The sequence below is a fragment of the Dermacentor silvarum genome, chromosome 10, assembly GCF_013339745.2.
Source record: "Dermacentor silvarum isolate Dsil-2018 chromosome 10, BIME_Dsil_1.4, whole genome shotgun sequence".
Classification (NCBI taxonomy): Eukaryota; Metazoa; Arthropoda; class Arachnida; order Ixodida; family Ixodidae; genus Dermacentor; species Dermacentor silvarum.
Genome location: NC_051163.1, coordinates 123,572,368 through 123,592,185, shown reverse-complemented (window position 1 = coordinate 123,592,185; position 19,818 = coordinate 123,572,368). Strand labels below are relative to the sequence as shown.

The 19,818-nt window shown below is 46.3% G+C and overlaps 1 protein-coding gene across 1 annotated transcript in view; it reads right to left on the bottom strand.

Annotated features, from left to right (window-relative positions):
• Nucleotides 1-19,818, bottom strand: part of LOC119466573 (muscle calcium channel subunit alpha-1) — a 456,872-nt gene that overhangs the window by 258,847 nt on the left and 178,207 nt on the right. The window lies entirely within an intron of this gene.

Below are 19,818 nucleotides of genomic sequence, written 5' to 3'. Positions count from 1 at the left end.
CCCACGTCGGAATCAAGCTTAGCGTTTACAGTGAGACATGCGCAGCTGTCATTTTTCTTACAGCACGTCAGGCTTATAGGCTACGTCTGTCAGATACCAACGAATCTCTCGCAATGTCTAGGTAAAAACCGTAAGTTGCCGCTCATTAAAACGTATTGAGTCGATAAAGGTTCTTATTCGAAAATGTTTTTCCTGCACTGGGACACATGCACTGCCCGCTTTCAAAAACATCTCGTTGAGGCGGGTCTCGCGCTAGACCGAGTTTAGTCCGAGTTTAAGAACATCTCAACTGTTTCCGAAGGAGTCATAACACAGGAGGCAGCTTATCTTAAGGCGTAATGCGCTCCTCATCCCTTAAAGGATGGTGCGGTCCGGAGGCTGCAGCAAAAGAGGCGCAGCGTGTCCTGATATCCCCTGCCGACAGTGGTTGCTTTCTTGAACCAAAATATACAACCTTTAGCGATTCTTCTCGGCCTAAACTAATCGGTTTCGGCAGCAGCAGGCTCTCGCAGCCGACGCTATCAACTTATCACGAATGACTCCTTTACGATGCACGTATAAAGCGTCATCTCTGTGCGCTACAGTATTCGTTACTGTGACATCCGAAACGCATGCACAGGCAATTTCTTTCTCAGCGACCGCGAGGCATGCAAAACCCCGAATACATTGCCAAGAGCCGAAGGGAATGTGTAATTAGTAGGCACACCAAAAAACTCGCTATCTGTACCGTACTTGTTAAAACCTGGCTGCATAAATTAAAGGTATCTTTAGGTCTTCTATGAAATATCGTCTTTGCGAAATTGTTTTGGGACGTGCTACAAAGAACTTTGAAGAAAATCTTTGACTTGAATGGGCAAATGCTAAGCCCATTATTCCTCCGAAAATAGAGTTTAGTCAAATGGTTCACCTAAAGGATATGTATCAATGGAGTTTAAACCAGACTGGCACCTCCTCTTGGATAGTTGTCACCCTCTCGTAAGTAGCTCTCTGCTGTTGCTTCCCTTTCAGGGGCAAATCTTCTGATCCTGTTCCTCCAGTTGTTTCCGGCATACCTCAGGGCACTGTTCTGGCTCCCCTCCTATTATTACTGTACATAAATGATATTTCGCAAGAAGTTAATGTTAAAATCCGGCTGTTTGCAGATGACTGCGTGCTTTACCAAGAAATCGTGAACACTGAAGACCCAATTAAACTAAATAACGCATTAGCTCAAATTGGGCAATAGTGCAAGGATTGGCAGATGTCTATCAATTCAGGAAAAACGGTTTCAATGAAGGTTACAAAGAAAAAACGAAAATTGGTTTATCCTTATTTCATTAATAGTGACATCATCCCAAGTGTTTCCGAGCATCGCTACTTAGGACTCATCATTTCTTCTGACTTGACGTGGACTGCGCATATCCAGCAGGTAACCAGGAAAGCAATGCAGAAACTCTTCTTTCTCAAGAGAATCTTGCGTCATTCGACATTTGAAACTAAACACCTTGCATGCGTCACACTTATTCGGCCGATCTTAGAATATACGAATGTAGTCTGGTTTCCGCACACGAAAAATAACATCCAAACACTAGAAATGATTCAAAGGAAAGCCGTCCGCTTCCTTTATAACCGCTACAAGCGTACCGACTCACCAACTGAGCTATCACAATGCGCTGGCCTTCACACTCTGGCAAGCCGAGCGAAACTACAGCGTTTAAAGTTTTTGTATATGCTACTCCACAACTCATTTAAACTAAACTACTCAGATTTTATAAACCTTAAATCCACTCGCCAGACTCGACAGATGCACCCACATAGAATAGAAGAGTTTTCCTGCAATAATAACGCGTTTTTGTTTTCATACTTCCCACAAGCTGTGCGTGAATGAAATGAACTGAACCCGTGTGTCACCGCGGAAACAACGTTTCCCAAATTTGTTGAGCTTGCCGAGAAAGCAGTCCTCTCTTTTACTTATTGATATTATTTGCGTCTCTGTATGTGTTCCCACCTATCCTGTATTTTGTTAAGCCAGGATTGCAGCTGTATATATATGTGTCAAATTGTTCACCCACTCCTGTATTAACCCCCATGGGGTTGACAGTATGTTGAAATAAATAAATAAATAAATAAAATAAATATGTTATTTTCTGCACATGCAGATGCTGCAGTTATACAAATCGCACTTTTCTGGTGCTTGGAAAGTCATCGACGTTTAACATACTGCCTTTCGCCTATATAATGCTCGGATACGATGTTACACTCACTGCAATAAAGAATTCGAGCGGATACTCCTTATACTGGGGAAGTGTCCTATAGTGTGCAGCCTTCTTTGGAATCAGAGCTTATCAAGCCTATGCTCTACCCTTGGAATCAAGACTGTCGTAATTTAAAAGATCATCATCATCATAATCATCATCATCAGCCTGTATTTTATGTACACTGCAGGACGAAGGCCTCTCCCTGCGATCTCCAATTACCCCTGTCTTGCGCTAGCGTATTCCAACTTGCGCCTGCAAATTTCCTAACTTCATCCCATCTGGTTTTCTGCCGACCTCGACTGCGCTTCCCTTCTCTTGGTATCCATTCTGTAACCCTAATGGTCCACCGGTTATCCATCCTACGCATTATATGGCCTGCCCAGCTGCATTTCTTCCGCTTAATGTCAACTAGAATGTCGGCTATCCCCGTTTGTTCTCTGATCCACACCACTCTCTTCCTGTCTCTTAACGTTAGTCCTAAGATTTTTCGTTCCATCGCTCTTTGTGCGGTCCTTAACTTGGTCTCGAGTTTCTTTGTTAACCTCCAAGTTTCTGCCCCATATGTTAGCATTTTAAAATATAAGCTTAAATTTAAACTATAAATTTAAAAGATAAGCTACTTCAAAGAACGCCACACACACTATGATGATCTCCCCAGTAAATTAGTTTTTGCCACCAGGTTCACCAATGTCGAAAATTCTAGCCATAGTTTTGGCCGTACAGTTTCCTACAATGTAACAATAACTATAAGAGAGCACTCTGGCATTGCAATCGTTCAGCCGCCATAGGAATGGTGGTTAGTACATGGATTTGTCTGATCTTCGTGCTTGTCGCTTGAGTACTTGTGTATTTGTTCTTACGCGTTATCTGCCTGTATAGTCCTAAATTTGAAAGCAATCTATACTTGAAAAATTATGCAGAAACTCCACTGCAGTTGTCTAAGTATGCATACCCCAAATTTCAGTTGGCGCACCAGCAAATTTCAAGTTGGTCCACCCCTAAATTTGAAGTTGGCCCAACCCGAAATTTCAGTTAGGACCAATTTAAAGTTGGCCCACCTCCAACGTTTAAGCTGGCTCACCCCCAAATTCCAGTTGGCTCACCCCTAAACTTCAAGTTGACCCAACCTCAAATTTAGGTTGGCCCACCCCCGAACTTGTAGTTGGCCCACGCGTAAATTTTAAGTTAGCCCAAGCCAATACTTGAAGTTGGCCCACCCCAAAATTTTAGTTAGCCTACCCCTACTAATGCTTCCCCATGAATTTTCTATGGAGCCCTATGTATCCCTATGGGTACGCATAAATGTAATCATATGGGTATTCTCTCTGATCAATGTTTGGGAATATCAATTATTCCTTATCACTTATAAAGCTACCAATCATCTACATTTACATTATTATAACTATTAAATGACTTGGCAAGTTACCTATTTTTCTGGAGATACAACGCATTATACCTTTCGCGTGATTTACAGATTTTGCGGGGGTACTCGCCAATTGAACAATCCACAAGACCCTAGGAACACGCATGGCCGCTACTAATTGCAGCAGTTCAGCCTGTCTAGTGGCCAAATCGAAACGCCCCAAGCGTCTCAACGAGCTCGCTTGCCCGCGATAAATTCACAGGGATGCCACTTGTCGGTGCATGCGTTCGCGGCATAATTTAATGTTGTAAATATGACTGCATCCTGAGCAAACGCCGGCAATAAAGAAAAATACGAATGCTAGTGGCGCAATGGTTTCAGTATCGGGCATCTGTAACAGAAGTCCTGAGTTCGAATCCCGCCATCGGACAATTTTAACTGTGGTAATTTCATCATTTATAACACAGTATTTTGTTTTAAATGAAGAGTTTACAAAGGTACGAGGCCGTGTGAAACCAGAAAGAATAAGTTAAGGACAATCCATGTATCACTCCCATGCTGGCGGAACCACCCCGCTTGCAACTCGCGTAGACAATCGCGGCAGAGTTCCCTCAAGTAATTGTTGTATGAAACTCTATGGGTTGGGCATTGCTGTTTTCTGACAAGACATTGTGTAGAAGGTTCGTGCACTCACAAGTAGATGGCGATAAGCGTACAGAAGTTTGTAATGTCACAGAAATTCACCCATTCAAGTCTAGATGGCGCTACGGGTTTCTTTGGACACTAAACGGAAGGACGAACGGAACGGATCACTGCAGAAGATGAACCCAGGAACCAACGCATTCTTTGGCTAAGAAATATAGACAAGTACACGTGCCAGTATCAAGTATGAGAACAAAAATATGCTCCCGCCAAGCATATGCATTCTTCGGTGACAAGCGAATCTTTCTTTGATGTTTACTGAAACATTTTCACTCCTTCACTTTCACAAAGCTCAACGCTCAATGCACGATCTGGAGCCGTTTTGTAAACTTCCTTCTGAGCACTCGACAGCTTCTGTTGCGCACTGCTTCGCTTTCGACATCTTGTTCCTACTTGTTTATTAGGCACCCACCCAGTGGTACACACCAGTTGTACCACTGAGTGGGTGCCTACAATGTTCACAGACCCAGTGGCACGCCGATCCATTTGCACGTAACTGGTGTCCCAGTTGTCTATTCGGACACATACTCAGTGAAACATGCACAGTTTCGCGTACACCCTGTGGTCAAATTTGTTTATCTGTTTCACCCAGTGAAACATACCTAGTGGCTACCCAAGTTGTGTAATCGGCACACGGCATCAGCCAGCACCCGTCAATAGGAGAGAAGTGCAAAGAAAGTGTAGCTTTAAACAAAACGCGTAGCTTGCACTGGAGGCGCAATACTAAAGAGACAGCGGAGCTGATGGGCGCCTTGCTAGTCCTGGCTTTTGGGCTAGGCTAAGCACTGCCAAGTCATCCCCAGTATTTCCCGGAATTTATTGATTATTTGTCGATTATCGATTAGCTATTGATTGGGTATCGAATGGCTATCGCAAGGTATTGGCCACGTATTTGGGTTACGCTAAGCACTACCAAGTCATCCCCAGAATTTGCCGGGATTTATTCATTGCTGATCGATTATCGATTAGCTATTGATTGGCTATCGATTGGCTATCGATGACTGACTAAGCTTAAGTAGTTCCAACCATGCTTAGCTAGACATAGTCAGGCTCAGCTTCGCTAATTCACAGGGGTATGTGCCTTTGCGCTTGGACCCATTCCGCACAGCCGCCAGGATCGGCCCACGGCTTTGCGGCTCGTGGCACAAATTACGGCCGGCTTAAACAGCTCCGCTGTTTAAAAAAAAGATACCGTGAAGGTTAGCGCATGTGATAGCCAAATGCGCGTCGTCGAGGAGGTGCAAGTTCGATGTACAGTGGGAGGGAAAGTTTTGCTCTTCTCGCCATATGGCAAATGTGAACCTGACGATGATTAATGTCGACGGCATAGCGCAATGGACAGACAGACCCAGCAAATCCAGTTTCGAACTTTCAGCTGTTGTCGAAGTAAAATAAAGTATTCCTTTTGCTAATCCTGCTTGTGTTGTGACGCGATTCTGGATACGCTATGGTGTTGCACGCTATGCGCCCTTCAAAATTGTGGTTATTAAGCGTATTCTATATAGCAGCGAAGCTCCCGCTCGACCACATCTGTTGGCAGTGCGTGCCCACAGCGCTGACCTTTTGAAAAGTAATTGGACATTCTTGCGGGCAAAGTACGAGTCGCGCCGTGTTTCCTCGTATCTGTCTTTAGCAGTCACATTCCAGATAGCATTTTTTATAAATAAATTAAGTAGTCGCAATTTCGCCCGAAAGGAGAAGCATCGATTACAATAGCAAATTAGTAGACAGCTATACGAAATAAGGATAGTAGTTTTATCGGCTGCATAAACTTGTAAAAATTCGCTTACTAACTAAATTACCAAACATGGTGTCAGCGCGCACAGGCAAACATGAACACATCACACTCGATGACTGCGGGCACTCGCTGTCAAAACGCTGGCGTGAGGAAGCGGGGCGGTAGCAGTGAGCGAAGTGACCTTCGTGCTGTCTATCACTTCAACGCAAACTGAGCGCCGAGAGCACAGCATGCACAAAGGTACGAGCCGTCGGCGCACCTAGACCCTGATCCCAACGCATATCGCTTTGAAGATAGAGCCCGCGCGCACTCGGGCAGCAGTTGCTGCCCGAGTACAACGCCACCGCCCCCACGTTCCCCTTCCCCTCCCTCTCCCCCAGTGCCTCGCGCGCGACGGAAGACGGCGCCCTTCCTCATCGCTTTTCTCCCTCGCGCGCGCAAGATTCAGTCGCGATCGTCGGCTCCTCTACCATTCTTTAACTCCCACATAAAGCATGCGGCGCGCGGCGAAGGTGTTATCGCTTTTGGAAGTACGGAACATCACGGCGACACCGACGCCGACGGCAAAAATGCGCCTGGAGTGTCCATGTAATTGCTATAGCAATAAAAATACTGTTCATTTTCATAGGGGTAAATATACATAAAAAACGCCCAGAAAGGTGCTAACAGAAAGACTATCAGAGACGCGAAATATTTTCGAATTCCCCTCTTTTGATGCCTTCTTTTCTTAAGTATTTGTGCGCGATTTTGTTACCCTATATGACTTCATGCATCGGCTAAAACATTTCTTGTGACCAGTTGACTTATTTGTTGATTTTCGTTGCTTATGTGTCAACTTCCTTTTAACCATTCTGCAAGTTTATTTCCCCCGGCTACCGTTTGCTTACCGACATGTATATAGCTGTTTCCCTGTACCGACCGAGCTTGCATAAAGTGACGTTGTTGTTTAGTTATCATTAGGAGGCGTTAACATATGAATTATGCTCTCATTTTCTAACTTTTTTTTTCTTGCTACAAGCCCCCAAACAGAGATGTCATAAGTCCCCTAATGTTACACGTATAGGTATGAAAGGCACTCGATGATTTTAACTCCCGTTGTTATCTCAAACTATGCCACAAACTTCAAATTCGAAATTTGGTCCTATGTAAACGACTGCTGGTAGAGCCGTTCTCAAGACCGGAGCTCATCTCGGGCCAGCATGCCGTCGGACGATCTATACACGGTGATCAAAGTTAAGTCAGCAGCTTTTTTTTCAATTAGGCGCTTATAATTCTTCCAACTGACACTGTGTACAAACACGACTGCCTCTAACTTTTCAATACAAAGATGCCTGCTTGCTGTAGCAACTAAAAGTTAATTATTCAATTTTAGTTAATTAAGCCATGCACCGACATCAATAATTAACACCTCCTTCTGTGTCCCCCTGGGCGCATAACCTTACTGTAGAGGTGGTCTTCCCGTACATCTAAGCGCCTAATTAAAAAAAAAACCGTTGACTTTGATCACCTCTATATACTATTGCATGTAACGCGCGCAAGACATCTCTGAAAACAAAAAGTTGCTTACCTTACGTGCTTGTCACTACAACACCAAGAACAAAATAGAAATAATCCTAGCTAGACATCTCCGTAAGAAGTATACCAATGTCATACTTGTTTCGTGATCTCTTCTGCAGGATTGTTACGGAACGTAAGAGTTCCGTAACAATTTCGTGGAAATTCTGTAAGAATGGCGTAGAAAGCGTATATGGAAATATTATGCTGCATATTCAATATCTTGTTATAAAAATTTATAAATTGCGAAAGACACCGGTATACTGCCGCGGCAAAAAAAATTACGGCAAACTAACCGAAATCTTATCGAGAAATATCAGCAAATAGTATTACCATATCAATTAGCTTATACCGGGGAACTATGATGGTTTCCTTCAGCAGCGTCGAGTGGTGACCTTCAGCAATTGTTTGAAATTCTAGTCACGTTGAGTTCAGTTGTTTTAAGGGTAATTTTTTATCGCCATCGAGCGACATTGGATTTTCACATTTTGCCGTTCTGACGTTGCTAATTCGTTGAGCTTCGGTTGGTAAAACGTTGACGAAACGTAAATAAAATTCACGAAGTTATGATAATGATGAAGTAGGAAGAAGACGTAGTGTACGCGAACATGAGTACACAAACGATTTCAATGCGGTGAAGCTGCTCCTCTTCGAGCTAGAATTCTGCACCAACCCCTGAACTCTCGCCTCTTGAAAATACAACAATAAGGTAACAATAAGCGCAATACGTTCGCAGTAAAGAATTTCATGCTCCAGCTACCGGCGATCCTTGTTTCTCTTAATCTTGATATTATTGGAGCTTCGTTCTAGGTAAACAGCCCTGCAAAATACAAACTAAAGCAGCATTACCCTCCTCTCCGACGTTCTCTCGCCGAACGCGAAATTATAAAGAAATAAAAAGGACGACTTCTTTGCCTTGATAACAAGGTAGGTATGCGAACTACTATAAAAAAAAGCTCAATTTCCTTCAAAGAGAAATAAAGAACAAGTTCGCAAGCCCATGTTCGTTTTTGAGCAGATCGGCTCCGTCCCGGTGGAGACACGTGTTTACACTGGCAAAACACTCGCCAATTAATTGTCGCGGCTCCAGCATCAGACGGCAAAAGAAAGAGAGGAGTATTAGGGCTGAGCTTCGTCGTCATCAAGTTTTAGGTTTGCTTAAGCTTAGAGGAGAAAGGAGCGACAAGTGGGAGGGGGAGGGGACACAGGTGCACCAGCTGCAGCAAAGGGAAGGGCGTATTAGGGACGCATCACTTGGCGAGGATCGCTTTACCTCGCATAGAACGAAAACAAAGCGTGTCTCTCTCAGCACAGCTCCAATTAAGCAAGAAAATACTTTAAGCAAGTATGCAGGCCGGGATTAGCTTGCCAAGGCGGTGTCGTCCTCTGTCAGAAAGTTCCGTGCGGCGTTAACATCTCACAACGCACCGAATACTGGAACGGAATATGCTGGAAAATCGCGGTGGCTGCTTTCACACTGGAGCCCACGATTGGTTGCTCATCACCCAAGACCTAACGCAGGCTACAGAAAGCCGGTGCCAGGCAAATAAGCGAACACATGTGAAGCGAGCAAATGTGAATCTCACGCGCTTTGGACTACCGCTACTACGTTTGCTTGCCAGATACCTGAAATGACTCTCGTTCGACGAAACGCTCATTGAGAGAAGCATGTGTTACAACCGCGAACTGTTTGCAGGATACTGTTGTCCGAGCCGCAAAATGAGATAACAAAACGCGCCTATGTTCCATCTTAAAACTTTCGATTGATTGATTAATTGATTGATTGATTGATTGATTGAGTGAGTGAGTGAGTGAGTGAGTGAGTGAGTGAGTGAGTGAGTGAGTGAGTGAGTGAGTGAGTGAGTGAGTGAGTGAGTGAGTGAGTGAGTGAGTGAGTGAGTGAGTGAGTGAGTGAGTGAGTGCCACGAGTCTGTGTATGGATTTAGGGCTAAGAAGAGTGAGATATACAAGAAGTGAAGTGGCCCTCGAGTCATGCAAAGGTCACCGCCAGTCAGGGCTACGCAGGGACAGTGTCATTATGATTTATCGTATGTATGTTCGACCAATACTGGAATTTGGGTGTGTTTTGCTCTCTGGTGAGCTAGCAAACAAGATTGACCCCCTCGTTCTTCTAGAGTGAGAGGCTCTGCGAATTTGCCATAGTTTGCTAAAATTTGTTGCTAATAATGTATTATATGAAGACGCCCGATTGCCCACATTTGTTTGCAGATTCCCCATTCTCCCTGTAAAAACCTAATGAAACATTTACGACGAATCTTCATTGCGACGACCGCAGTATGTATTTATTAAGAAAAAATCAGGCAAGTTTGTACTCGGTCGCGCAAAGCTTAGGCACAGCGAAGCTTACTGGCTGCTACTGCTAGGTATGACTTGGTTGCTGCTAGGTCTTAACTTGGTTTAACTTAACTACGCATGTCGGGGAAGCTATTCTCGAACGATCTTTGTCGGAGGTACCTTCCCTTTCGCGACATTTCGCGTGACTAGCCCTAGACGCGTGGGCGCCTACGAGCGACAGCACTGCTGGCATGCCACAAACGCAGGCAGGCTAACCAAGATTGGTACAGTGCTAAGAACGCTGCTGCTTGCCGACGCCGAACGCGTTGGAGGCTAGCCGCTCGATATCAATCGGCCAGCTTCGCTGTCTCTTGAGCTTTGCGCGGCCTAGTGCAAGCTTTCGTCTTTTTTTTTTTTTTTCTCTCCTGGCTGAGCGCGCCGCGCAGAGAAGAGAGGCAGGGGTCGGGAAGGCAGCAAGCTGGTGAGAAAGGGACCGCGTGCGCATGCACGCGGTCTCCTCCCCTTTCTTTTCCGGGTTGCCATGGCTACCACGGCTACGCACCACAAATTACGGCTGGCTTAAACAGATTCGCTGTTAAAAAATCTGCGTTCTTTCACGAAATATGGTCTCGTTTTTACACTCTGCCGTCCCCCCCCCCCCTTTTTTTTTTGCGAGCACAACTAGAACCATTAAATGTGCAGATTCGCGAGATCATTCCCCCGAAAAAGCCAATAAATGTTATTAAGATTTAATCTGACGCCATATTTCCTTCAAGTGCTAAACTCCTGCCCACTAGATATTTAAGCGGCCTATTACAAGATCATATAGCGCAATTTAGTATCAATAATGTAATAGCGGCGGATGCATCAATGTGTGAAGAGAAATTGAGGGTGGTCATTTTTTCTGAGGCGCTATCCTGGTATTACTCAATGCGACTTCCTGATTGTCCACCCATATTTGAGGCGGTATTATTGTCAATTACTTGAGCTCTTCGAAAACTTCCTTTGTAACAGTGACTGATTTGTTGTGAGTGTACACAGCACTCACCTCATCCTCTGACAGTACAGATTTTAATGTACTGGGATCATTAATCGATTAAACCTTACGTCTGGTGCGCTTGAAACGTGTACCTGGGGGGGGGGGGGTTATTATGTAAGAGTCCACTTAGTGGACTGACCACTTCGGCTCCCGCCATTGACTGCCGCTTCACGAGCGCGAAGGTGCTAGCCAGTCTCCTTCGCGCTCGTGTAGCGGCAGCCAATGGCGACAGTGGACAGTCCACTAGGTGGACTCTTACAGAATACCCCCCCCCTCCCCCCAGATCACCGTGTTTTTTTGTTTTTTATTGCGATAGCAATTATATGGACACTCCAAAGCAGATTTCTGCCGTCGGCGTCGCCGTCGCCGTGAGGTTCCGTATGACGTCAATGGAGATGAATTCGTCGCCGCGCGCCGCCGAACGCTGTATGTGCGAGTGAAAGGGCGCGAGGGACGCGCGCTTTCACGGGGAGTGAACGCACGGCGGAGAACAAACGCGCGTTCTGTGCCGTGCTCCCTTAAGGGCTGCAGAAGTAGGCGTCTCTTTCCTCCTTTACAATCACCATATATGTAGAGCTAACGCGCCTTCTTCTGACGTACGAAAGGCCGTGGGGGGGGGGGGGGGGGGGGCAGGGAAGGGAGGCGACGTTTAGCTGCGGCACCAAGTGCCTATTTATATTAGAGGCTCCGGCAACAGTCACCAATGCCGCACGCATTTTGTGCGAACGCGGGCAAAACGCCGACGGCGTCGACAACAGTGCTGTGTGTTGCCGGTGCTGCTGCATGTCCAAGTTTGTACAGCGGATAAAACTACTATTCTTACTCCGTATAGCTCTCTACTAAGTTGCTATCGCAATTGATGCTTCGCCTTTCGGGTGAAACTGCGACAACTTTTTTTTTATGAGATAGCCGACACACACTTACATCCCCAGATGGGCCAGTCATGAATGTTCTGCCGACTTCTGCTTATATCACAGCGGCTAAATTTAGAAAATTGCCTTTTTTGAAACAGTAAGAAAAATAGACATTAGAAATAACAGACTTGCACCATTTTCATTTCTCTTGGGACGATCAATGGTGTCCCACACGTAAATTGGAAATCACCCTCACAAAATTACGATGGCGAATTCAACCACTAAAGTGGTTTAAACAGGTCTGGTCTGGCGCTGTCCTTATGCCATATCTGCGAAGAACCTCAAAGCATTGATCGTTTTAGATGCGAAGCAGCTTATGGTCGGGGCTATGTCACTCCCTCACTCCCTCCCTCCGCCGTGCGGCGTCCACATCCCTACTGCGCATGCGCATCCTCCTCCCCCTCCTCTCGGCATTCCTACTCGCCTCTCCGACGCTCCTCTCCTCTCCGGATTGTGCTACGAATGGCGACACTTGCGGCTCCGTGCGCGATAATGCCAAGCAGCTTAGGTTAGAGGCGCGACGGTAGGCGCCCCAGAGGCACCGGCAACAGTCACCAACGCCGCGCGCATTCGGTGCGAACGCGGGCAAAACGCCGACGGCGTCGACAACAGTTCTGCGCGTTGCTGGTGCTGCTGCATGTCCAAGTTTATACAGCTGATAAAACTACCTTGAGTCGACCCCATGGCTGCTTCGCATACTACTCAGGGTTCCCCGACGGGAAGATGGTGTAATTTTTTTTATTAGCCTGCCGCAGATTTGCAATCGAGAGGAAAAAGTACTTTGTATTCCCTTCCGAAAATTGAGCAATGCTGTAAACACTGAAAACAGTCTCGCCTTTACCCTAGCATTCTAGCCAGTACCCCAGAGTGGGTATGAGCCACTAACATTTAGGCTCTACATCTAAATCTACACCAAAAAAGAAAAGTTTTTTTACCACCACATTCATGGCTGATCCCCCAGAGTGGGTTGCGCGATTTCACCAGGGAACAAGTACATCTACAGTGGGTGACGTAGCCTTGGGCTAGTGTGCACGTGTCTAAAGCCACGCTCTTGCTCAGAAGACCTGGTCCGGCCGTCCCCCTACAGTCATGCGGCAGGGCATCGCAGTGGCGGGGCAGGCTCCCGCTGCACTTCCCGCCCCATCCTGCACCACGGAATCCAGCCGCGGCCTAAACACGTCGCCACTCACGCGCCCCGTCCTGTGCAACAGCGGCCACCCATGTATCAAGCCCCATCCTGTGCTACGGCAGCCACCAGGACAGTTCTACGCCATCGCGGTTGATCCGAGATCGACACAAGTGAGCTAGGACGCCAGGATGGTCCAGACTTTGCAGTATGTATATGTTCTATAGTTTTAGTGTTGTAAAGCGTTTGCGATGTTCGTTTGTTTATGGCTGCTAATATTATTGTTCTTTAATTATAAAAGTTTGTTTCGTGTGCGCAACTCGGTCCTTGTCTGTGTTTAGTTGTCGGGACTTCGGGACAAGGATTGAGCGAGAATTGTATTAATTTCAGCGAGCTATACGTACGATATTACGTCAGAAATCTTGACTCGCATTAAACGGCTATTTGCCTTGTCTTGATCAACTATGCGCTGCAATTATTGACACCACCTAAACTGTGAGATATGATATTACAGAATCAAGTTTTTTCACGAGACACCCCCTGAAGAGACCTGATTGTCGTATCAAGTGCACGACTGCATACCCCCCCCCCCCTTTTTTTTTTCTTTTTTGTAATTTAAGTGAAGGTCATAGGTACCGCTGTTCAAATGGCAATTCCTCATCATTCGATCAGCCATAAACACTTATGAGGCGATTAGGCGAATAACCGGGACTGTGCAGACGCGTCGTCTGCACAGTTCCAGTTATTCTTAAACAAAATGTTGGTGTGCCTATACAGCGCGAACTGTGGCTATTTCATGGCACGCACAACCTGTTGATACCAGAACGCAGAAAACCAATACCCGATCGCGCCACCTCGTCGTACCTCATCAGCTCCTCCGGACGTCAAAGCCCGTAATTTAGTGTTGCCTACCATACCAATATTGCCGCACAGCCTGGGGAATCTAGTAAATCCAATATACAATGCCGCAGGTCAAAGCGTAGGTCATATCGGCAGCCCACAGTAAGGTGCACGTCTGCAGTATATCGCCATCGAGCAGACGGCTCGAGCGAGTGCCATCGAATGCGATTTGTCAGGCCGCACCGCATCGTCTATTGAAATATCATCAGCGGGCGAGCAGCTTGTTCGAGAACGCGACACCGCAATCTGGGCGTTTCTCAAGCAGCGAGGAGTTTTCTCAGAAGCTTAACGAACTTTTTTTCTCGGAACCGGCGGCTTAGCTCCTCTCAAGGACGTCTCCGTTTACCGAGCAGAAGACGGTGAAACGAGAGAGACAGCGAGGGAGGAGAAAGATTTCAAAATGAGAGGAAAAGAACAAAATGCTACGCAGCGACGGGGGAACGACGGCTTGAGTGCGGCCCCAGCGATTGCGGACGTTAAAAGATGCACGGGGGGATTTGAGGAGGCGTGCAGTAATCGCGTTGGGAGTAACGGACCGAGCATTAGCGCTGGGAGCTCGGCGTGTGGCACTGCTTACGAGAATGAGCTCTCGTTACGGAGACGTGTCCGCGGCTAGAGCGTTCGGCTCAACGGTGGTCATGTACCATGCGCAACCGAGCACCCTCGTATAGTAGCGACCAGAAAATGTTCGTAGGTTTTGGAGAACTCGCGTGGTGATTGATTGATTGATTGATTGATTGATTGATTGATATTGATTGATTGATTGATTGATTGATCATCCCAAGGAGCGCAGGGCCTATCTTAAACACTGTAGCGGAGGACTCTAGGATAAGTTTGGCCAACTAGAGTTGTTTACCGTGCCCCCACAGCGAACCACACGAGCATTGTTGAATCTATACATATGGTAATACGGAAGCTCTAGCCGGGGACTCGAATGTCTGACCTCGTGTTCAGCAGCAAACTTCCTCAACCACTGACGCACTGAGGCAGGCATGGTCGCTAATTCTTGCGTCATTAAGACACGTTTTCTCTTTGAGAAACGACGCAGATAGTGATTATTTACAATCAGTGAGTCATCTGGGATCAATGAATAAGTACACTACTACCTTGTCCAACCAGTGTGAACGTTCCCATTGAGACATGAACTCCAACTCGTGATTCGCGCTCCGAGCCAGAACACCCCGGTCACTCTACTAATGGCATCTTCAATTGGTCTGGTTTTCGGAGCGCTCTACACCACTCTGGCGAGCAGCGTTGCCTTCGAGTGGTCGAAAGAGAGCGCTTGCCTTGCGTTCGACTTGTTCTTTTCGATGGCTCCCCTGCGCGTCGAGCGATCTCAGATGATCCTACCCCAGTCGTCGGAGCAGTCGTCGAGATTGAGAGCGTTTTACGCCACGGTCATCACATCACAGCGTCGCCGCTGTTGATGACGGTCCACCTGTAACCTAGGCCACTGCGTGCTGGCGTCTCAGCTCACGCTCGTCCCACTGACGTTTTCCGCAGCAGCGCTAGGAGCTTTGTGTAGACGCGATCGGACGTTTGGTGTTGTCACGTGGTTACGCCTCACCATTTCCTCCGCCGAGACTGAGTCACATGTTCTGCTTGCGTGCTTATCTGAGCTTGTGGAACGCCGGATCTGCCCAAATCTGAGTACGATGATGGAGGCAACCAGGCGAAGATACCATATGATATGTATGGGGCGTTGTTGGAAGGAAGTACAATAAGCAACGTCACAACGTTAAACAATTCTTGAAGTTACTTATCGTGGACCTGATGGCCAACACTCACGAGGAGCACGTTATCGACGCGGGCAGATAATTTCGGGGCCAGATTGGAGCCGCATTTGATGCCAGCGACGAAAACTTTGAATTAACTTTCGTAGAAGGGAGTTTGTGAGATTTGTATCAATTCTGATCCAAATTTGGTTCTTCTACAAACGGAGTGACGTTACGCTTCAATCAGGTGTTTGTGCTCAAATACCTGCTGCATCCTTTATGAGTAATCTGCTGGCGCTCATGGAACCGGAAATAAATGACATCAGAAATGGCTTAGGCTGGATAGACTGCACGAACGTTCCAATTTGAACTGGCTCAGCTAAAGCGAGAAGCGTACCGTAGCACGGTTTCTTGCAATCTGTATCTGTAGAACACTTTGCTGTGCGACTGCTTTGCCTGCCTACCCTGGCCGAGTGAATATTCTTGCCTTAATTTTTTAAGTAAGTTGTTTTTAGCACTGTTTCATGTCCTTAAAAACGAATTAGGAGAGTGTGTGCGCCATCTCACGACGCGTAACTAGTGTTCCTCACGTCTGGTAAATATTTCATAACTTTGATTAATGTGTAAAATGACTCTATTCTAACATACCAAAGAGAAAATCGTCTGTTACGTAACCACAGTTCTGAGGCGCAGTTGTAGAAAGTGGCACTCAATACAGGCACGTCACAAACAGTGCTCAAATGAAAGGCGTAATGATAGTCTATGTCGGTTATTTCTCAATTTCTTCGATTCCCACGTCTTTTCTTGTAGTTATAAATTTTATTACATTTGTTGGTGCTAACGCGATGTGATACTGTGATGCGTTTATTTTTCTCATAGTGCAAGTTCTGTCTGTTACTTTGACTTCTATTGGTGCACGACTTCTTTCTCTCTCTGTCTCTCTGTTGACTTCATGCTAAGTATTGTTTGTTTTTTTCAGAACGTCTGTGACACATTTACTTCTAACCATGCCGCCAGTAACACCCAACAAAACTCATTTTACATAGTGTCGCCGTCCTTTCACAGAATCATTTCAATGAAAACAAGAAAACTAAAAAAAAAAAAAAGAAAGCATTACGTTGGTGCGCTATCACAAGTTTGCTCAGTATATTCTTTCAGGCAAGACGATCTTTGTGAAACTGTAGTCTGAAGAGAAATAAATCTCTAAGATACAAACTTACCTCTCAGCTTTCGCTCAAATAAAGATACGCACTGTATCTCTATTCGATGGGGAGCTTAGCTGTCGTATAGGCGCTACACTCATGCCTGTAGCAGGGTGCATTATTCCCAGCGTTAGCATCGCTATAGTAGAGGTAAAAGCTCTGCGCGACCTGGAAATGCTAACTTCATAGAGGGAATGTTAAAGGTATAAGATAAAAGAAATGACGGAACCTTGACAATAACCATAGCTCGGTCGGCTACCCTACACTGTGGTAGAGGTAAGGGGAGAAAATATAGAGGAAGACATAGGGCCGAGGTCGGGAACGCTGCAGAAATTCAATATTCATCTCTGCCTCGCACAAGCTCGCTTAGTCTGATTTTACTTCAGATACAGCAGTAGTAGTGCTGTGGCCTTCTGCTGCTGCAGTGTGCGAGACCACGGTCTAAAGGTTTTCATATTATAAGAAAGTATGCGCTCTAATTCACTAATGCAGTACAGAGGCTGCGAGTTCAATGTTCAAAGGAAGTGGAGGCGCTTTTCACAGAAAAGTTCCTTTGCGTGAGAAAATATTGTGGCCTCGATGCCACTGTCGGCCGGCTGATAGCAAAGCTGTAACTGTCCCTTCATTTAATGTCATCGTCACGAGCGCCAAAGTAAGCGCTAACACAAGCACATCCATAACCAAGCGTCACTTTAATTAATGTAGCACCCTACCCAACAATAGTTGCTTATTTCACGACAACGATAAGGCCCTAATGATCCTGTCACGCTTACGCCTCTGTTAAGCCCTTCTTGGCAGGCCGAGACGGCCTCCACTTCAAATCAATACTTTCCATTAGCGCACTCCACCTGGACCTTTCTTCACGCAAACTACGTTGCCTGCATGAATATCGGTTTAAATCACATGTGTGCATTTGTCAGCTGGCCTTTCTCAAACACTCATTCGTACTACCGGCGTTCAATGGCCGCTAAAGACATGTTGCAAGAGTGCCGATGAGAAATATCACGGGAGCAGCACGCTAGGGTAAGAATAAATAAGTTATCTCTTTTTCTTCCGATATAGAAGCCTTATTATATCATCGCCACTAAAAATAGAAGCAGAACGATATGAGGCCATAGATTGACCGTACGCTGCGACGAAAACACGTACAAAGCAGCCGGGAAAGGTAAGAACAGGCTGCCTTTTGGTTTTGGATTCAGGCTATAGTCTAGCCGTCAAAGGCGACACCAATGCCAGTAAGTAGGCTTTTCTTTGCCTTATAAACTCCCGAAGGCTTGTCCGAACATTTTTTTTTTTTAGGTGCGTTTATTGTACCACGGTGCAGTTCAAGAGGTCCACGCTGCGAGTCGTCTGCTTGCGCTTACTTGTGAGAGAATATAAGCGGCTTTCCAGGGCACCCGGGCAACAAGCTTTAAATCGCTGCGTCTTCTTTAGTGCGATCGTCGCGGTACCGTACGCCTTCCATCCAGCTTTTACGACCGCAGCTCTTTCCGGTCGCGCGAGCCTTCTTTTCTTTGTCGAAACTTCTCCTGCAGGTGGCCCATGCACTCCGAAGAGCTATGCGACATCTTTTTCGGCCAAGTGCGTAAGCCTTGGCCCGAAACCAAAGCACCTTTCTTTTCGAAAGCGCCTGCCGACTTTGCTTTACGATCTCCCTCACACTGTTTGGCACAATTATTTATTGCTTCCGCTGTGTGCCTCTAAATAAACTGACTCACTCTTTTTGCCCCGGCTTCCGCAACGAGACCTTCCTATCACATAGTCGCTCGGATTCACTGCGTGGAACTTGTGCGTTAGAACCTTTTAGGACTTGTTTTGACCTTTGTGAAATCACACTCCTTATCTCGTATGAGCACGCTGCCAAGGTTCGACTTAAGGCCGGGACACCTAAAATATCACTGGACATATGCTGACTACCAACTACGTTTATTACATGGAAACTTCAATTTACCTTCATATACTCCACTACGTCATTCCTGAGAACCTGACCTGCAGTGGTTGCTTAGTGGCTATGGTGTTGGGCACGAGGTCGCGGGATCGAATCCCGTCCATGGCGGCCGCATTTAGATGGGGGCGAAATGCGAAAACACCCGTGTACTTAGACTTAAGTGCGCGTTAAAAGAACTCCAGGTGGCCAAAATAAATCCGGGGTCTCTCACTACGGCGTGTCTCATAATCAGATCGTGGTTCTGGCACGTTAACCGCAGGATTTAATTAAACTAATTAATCGTGAGTGGCTTGCATTAGCGGATACGTTGCGCAACTTCGTCGCCCTCCACTTCAAGCGCGCTATTGCGCATGCTCGACCCTCATTTGGTGTATGTGCCTAGAACACAACGCTAAATTTGGTGCGGGAGAAGAGAGGACGTAACTAACATTGTTCAGTGTTTGCTGCTGCAGGTTTTGATATTGGTAGGTCTACAGGTAGGTCATTCTCCTCTCTGTGCAGGGTTCTTGAGCGCTATCCGTGCACTTGTGAGTCAATCACGCTATTTCTTTTTCTTTTTCTTTCGTCGTTGCAGCTTCTAACAAACCTGCTCGTGACATATATGCGCCATGTCAACAGTTCAATGATCACGCCACTGGCAAACAGCACTCTTTCAGGGCCCTAAAGGCGATGCTGTGCACTGCTTGAAGCGAACCAAATAAGTAGATAGAGTGAAGGAGAATTCTAACTTTCTATGTGTGGAGAGACCAGAAGAAAATGGTCTGGAAGGTACATAAATAATTGCGATAATTCGCGGAGGGGTCCTCATACATGTGGCATGGACAGGTACGTGCTCTGAGGAGTGACACTTGTATTACTAAGACTTAGACTAAAATTTTTGTTATAAACGTCGCTGGGGCGCTGTGCCAAGCTGCCAGCCAAAGCAGCTGCGAACTACTGCAGCACAACGAGCAACACTACGAGCTACCCATGCCATCTATAGATATATGTCCGTTGTGACACATCGATGTGGACTTTCTGCAGATGCATCCAAGGGTAGAAGCGTTCAACTTCCCACGCAAGACATAACGCTCACTCTGCAGCGC